Raw genomic sequence first — 6000 nt, forward strand, 5'->3', positions numbered from 1 at the left:
TTTCGCCTCGCGTTCGATATTCCTGTATTGGCAGGGACAGTGTCACTTCGTGTCTTTCCTCCTCTTGGTAAAGATACCACCATGTTGAATTAAATTCATTCAGTGTTGCGGCAGACATTCCAAGTTGTCTTCAATAGGTTGCTCAAACTCTTTGCTTCTGTCACCTGTACATCATTTTTAGAAATTTTACCATTCGTTTTCTTGATGTTCGCCAGTTTCTGAACGTTATGACCCAACTTCAATACTCTTTATGGTTTGTCTAAAATTGTCTCTACTCGGTCCCCAACTTTAACAGTACCTTCAATTTCAGTCTCAAACATTGCTGGGCTTAATAATTAATTCACACTTCTTTATTTTTATTGATTTTCCTTAGTTACATTAAAAGGCGGGCTGCTGACCTCCTACGGGCACTGCTGTAGTTAGTTTGCTCTCCTCGGTTTGTTTTAAGGCTTTGCCCGAGTCACGTGTTTCCTACCACTACAATCAACAGAGAGAGAAATGGGGTTTAACGTCCACTCGACACAAACTAGGTCATTTCGAGACTAACATATGATTTAATTTGATTTCCATAATTCGCTTGCGCCTAGGGGTCTTTAGCAGTGGAAGGAAACCGGAGGACCCGGAGAAAACCCACGAGGTTGGACAGGCGCCCCTACTCCTTGCCACGTACAACCAGGGATTCGAAACCACGCCAGTCGACTCAATGACAGACTTTATGATACAGCGCGCGCACGCTAACCATTCAGCCATCCACCCCCCCTACAATCAACAGATCTCTAATTGCAACTTTACCGCATTCATCCCGAACCACGGTTATAAAAACGTCTTTACGCGATGGTTGGGTGTCCTGTCATAACGTCCCATCAATCTACTTTTGGTTCTTCAGCTTCCTTTACGTTCGATGTTATTAACCCCAGCTACACATCTATATCTCTGTTTAGACAGAGTGATCAGCTGCCCTCACGGGCATACTTTCCCCTTTATCAGCAATTCTCACTTCCATGTTGTGATTTCCTTATTTATCTGAAACTTAACGTTACTGACATTGTCTTACTTCATTCTTCAGTTTCATCGCAATTAAATTTGATATTTCCTTTATAGATGTCTCCGTCTTTATTAGCCCAGTCGGCGCAGAACGATGGGACGTTAAACCTCACTTCATTTATAGATGTCAACTGGTTTACAAACCAGCACACAATACAGGGAACTGTGCTTGTTACTAAACTAAATACCCGGTCACTCTTTTTAATCTGTTCGTTTTTCCAACCGTAGATTTATGATCAGTACTGTCTTCGGATTCCGAATCACCAACATGTTTATAATCACTTTTCTCTGGCCATCTGAATGAGAATCCGAACATGTTAGTTTTCGGTCGAAATCTGTGTCCATTTCGTCTAGATAAAGAAAAATGTATGGAAATTTTTGACTTTGAAGAATAATATCATCATCATCATCCCCGAGAAATGATACATGTATATTCACTTATTTAGCACATTCAGTCATTTGGTTTTGGCTTGAATGATTGGTGTCATCCATCGTCGTCTGGCGGTTTACTAAAATGTAGGCATAGCCCTAAGAACTCAACTGGTACTTAATATGTAAGATAATTTACAAAGATGTGAGGTTTGCCATTTAAGGTGTTTATTTTCTAAATTACTTCGCCATTTTTCATGAATTCTAATATCTTTAGAATATAAATCATTTCAAATTTAAAATTACGTCTAAGTAATATCAGTTCTGTGGAAATTGAAGACATTTTATTATGTAATAAGAAATGTCTGATTTGGTAAATATAAAATAAGAAAAATGTTAAAGACTATGGTCATAAATGATAAGTAAACAGGCGGGTAGATATTGGGAAATAAAATGGCATCTTCAGATCTTGACATACATTTACTGAGGATTTTTTTTTTTCACAACAGAAGATCATATCCTTCGGGGCATAATCTGGTCAATTTAAATGACCATAAATGTGGGCATATAAAAATGTAATTGCAAACTTAAAGCGTATCCAGCTGTATTGCAGAATTGATCTGCACATTTGTGTAATATTCTTTATCAAACCTGCGGTATGTTGGGACAAAGTTTCGTACGCTCGGTGGAGAGTATAGTTCCTGCTTCTGAAATCAACGCCTGGCTCTTAGTTGAGATCGGTTGCGTAGGCTTACTCGTTCTAAAACACCTCATGCACCCTCTACTTGCTATTGACATGCTTCAATTGGGTTCTACACAGCGAGCAGTAGCCAACATGCTTAATGTGTCACAGTCTGTGATCAGCAGACTGTGGGACCGGTACTAACAAACACACAATGTTGATGATAGACCTCTTTCAGGTCGTCCTAGACCCGCTACACAAGGCCACGATCGATACATTCGTACACGGGTCCTGCGAAATCGAGGACAAACGGCGAATCAGCTTTCTGTAAACTTGTACCAAGTTACGGGAATTCGAGTTACACCCCAATCGATTAGAGATCGGCTACATGCAGCCCATTTGCATGCGCGACGACCGCGTGTTGTGCCTCCATTAACAAGCCAGCACATGGCAAACAGGCGTCAAATGTGTAGGCAGTGTAGAAATTGGGGTAATCGTCGATGGCTTTACTCTGGATTTCTCCGATAGGCTTGCTCGCATTTGGAGGCGTGTAAATGAGCGTAATGCTATCGTTAACTCTAGACAGCATGACAAATTCGGGCGTGGGTAGTTTATGGTGTGGGGAGGAATCACCATGACTGGCAGAACGGACTTGCATATTGTTCAAGGAAGGGTCACTGGTATGTACTACCGTGACCACATCCTGGCACCGATAGTTCTGCTCAACTTGCAGGTCGACGTTTCATCTTTCAAGATGATAATGCCCGTACCCACCGCGCTCGTGTCTTGAATGACTACCCCCAGCGTCACCATATTGTCAATATGCCTTAGCCAGCCATGAGTTCTGACCTTTACCCTATAGAGCATGTCTGGGATATGATCGGGAGACGTGTTCTTCAACGGACAACACTGCAAGAGGAGTGAGTCAGATTGCCCCAAATCGTGATTAGGAGCACGCCACCACGAATTTCTGAATATCTGAGGATTGGTGGAGCAAATACTCATTATTAGGACAAAAATCAAAAACGTCCATTTTCACTTTTGACAGTGTATCTCTCATTGCAAATTAAACGTAACACACTAAAGCAAAGATACGCTAACATGGATAGGATAAACCAGCACGCGGCTGTTTTCATCAACTCTTCCTTGAAGTGTCAAATTTGATAATGAACCCCTCCCACGTGTACGGCGCTATTGCGTGTCGCACATGCAGCTCAGTGGTTCTGTTGGGGCGATGAGTTTTTCATCTGTGAACATACTCTCAAAGCATGTAAAGTGTCCATGACTGTTTATCATATCACAACCTGCATAGGTATTTTCATTTCAATATCCCCTACTTTTTTCAAGAGTATATTTCGGTTCGTTTCGATATTGGCTTGTATCGGACCGTAACTTCGTGGATTATAGCCCCTGATTGTACGAAAAATCACGTTCTAGCTTTGTGGTCAGCCGTTCAAATATATTACCGTTACACCCTTATGGTGGTGTAAAAGTATGTAATACAAAGGTTGTGGAACCACTTATAGGTCACAATTTTCAGTTTGAGTTTGAATTTCGTGAAAATCGGTCATACAATGGCCGCTCCTCTTACGCAAATACTGTAAAAGTATGTAATACCAAGGTTGTGGATCCGATTTTGATGAAATTAAACATGTACATGTATGTCTATATCCCATGATATTCGCGAATATTGGACCGTAACTCCATGGATTATGGCCACTGGTTGTACGAAAAATTGCGTTTTTAGCTTGCAAGAGATAAGCAAATTGACATACTCCTCGCAGTGTTTCGTTTGATTAGAGCTAATCCCACTTAACTGTAAAGGAAGCAAATTTCTGTTCCAAATTATGACTGATCAATAGTCCGATTAACACCCAATAGCTAACTGCGTAACAATATCATTACGCTTTAAACATAACTCCAAACTGGACCAAATATGTTTACATAACGTTACGTCATGAATCACGATTTTATAATGCCCAAATAACCAGTGCGTAGCAGAATATTTCAGAAAAACTAATTGCGTGACAAACGAGACTATCAACACGGATACAATGTATATTATCGTTTGGAGACGAAACAATATTTTACATGTGTAATGCCTTAAATCACTGTCCAAAGTTTTAGGGAATACCCCAGATTAAAAGAAGGGCTGTCATGTTGCTGTACTTGAGATAGATTTGATTGAACTGGAAAAATAGACACATTCCCTCAAAAGCTCAAATATTCGAAGCCAATCCAGCAATGGCTAGAGAGGGATTTCTCGGACCATTGCTTCAGGAATATGGCAAATTGATTGTTTGATGCTTTGGGACACGATAATTTGAATAATGGTCGAGTGGTAATACGTTATGTATAGTTTCATTACATCAATACCTTGACTAAGTTCGATGATGAGAATTTTCTGCTTAGGCTAATTGCCGATAAGCAATTTGATTGGTCAAGACTTTGGAGCATAACTCTGCTTTTAATTGAGAGATAGATGTTCCTTAGGTGAATGTCTTGACTGAGTTCAAACCTTGACTAAGTTCGATGATGAGAATTTCCTGCTTAGGCTAAGTGGCGATAAGCAATTTGATTGGTCAAGACTTTGGAGCATAACAACTCTGCTTTTATTGAGAGATAGATGTTCCTTAGGTGAATGTCTTGACTGAGTTCAATGATTAAAATTTACCGTTGATGCTTTGGGACAAGATAACTTTGATTTTAATTGATGGAGAGCAATGGATCTTGGTGTATAGTTTGTGCGTAAACATTTGGTTACCCTATACATTTGAAAAAATAAATGTGCAATTAATTAATATGTGTCATCTTTTTATTTTGGAATTTGGCGGGGGACATCAGCACTTTCAGCTTAGGGTAAGCAGATATCAGAAATTTGATTGGTTAATGCTTTGGGTCACGATAAATTTAGTTTTAATTAAGTGAGAGTGATGAATTGTTGAGCTTAAACAAAGATAGTTTTCAAAATTTGAAGCCTTGGTGTTTGTGGTGTATATATTCAGGCATTTGTGTGAGAGTTCGAAGACGAGCATTTTCTGCTTAGGGTAAGCAGAAATAAGCAATATGATCTATTTGATGATTTAGGACACCATAAATTTAGTTCTAATTAAGTGAGAGTGATGAAACTTGGTGTATAGTTTCATTATATCAGTAATCTACCGGAGTTGGATAATGAACATTTCCTGCACAGGGTAAGCAGAGCGATAAGCAATTTGATTGGTCGAGACTTCAAAACACAATAACTCTTCTTCGAAATGTCCAAACTTGGTGTAGGCGTTCATTTGGTGAATGCCGCGATGGGGTACGAAATGATTCATTTAGGCGATCAAAGAAGAATCACGGTGAAAAATAGACGGTAAGGATTCCAAAATAGCCTTAGAACTGAGATGGGGGAAAAGCCTTATTTTCATATTAGTTGTATAGACAACTCGTCAGTAACGTTGTACTAGAGTGCAGAGCCGATACATATATGTTACTAAAGTAACTAGATTGGTTGATGCTTTGGGACATAATAACTTTGGTTCTAATTACGTCAGGGTGATGAAATTTGATGTATAGTTTCACCGCATCAATACCTTAACTATGTTGGATACGGAGCCTTTTTGGCTCGGGGTAAGCAGAGTGAATGTGGTGAAACGTCGTGTATAGTTTCATTACATCAATACCTTAACAAAGTTCAATGCTGCGCATTTTCTGCATAGGCAAAATGGAGACTTCAATCTGATAGGTTGAGACTATGGAACACAGTAACTCTCCTAATTGAGGTAGAATGTTCAAAATTAGTGTAGGTGTCTATTAGGTTACTGCGTTGACCAAGTTCAATGATGAGAATTTTGCTAAGCAGATACTTCAACCTGATTGGTCGGGACTTGGGAACACAATAACTCTCCTTATAATTCAGG

Source organism: Patella vulgata, chromosome 5, assembly GCF_932274485.2.
Source record: "Patella vulgata chromosome 5, xgPatVulg1.2, whole genome shotgun sequence".
Taxonomy (NCBI): Eukaryota; Metazoa; Mollusca; class Gastropoda; family Patellidae; genus Patella; species Patella vulgata.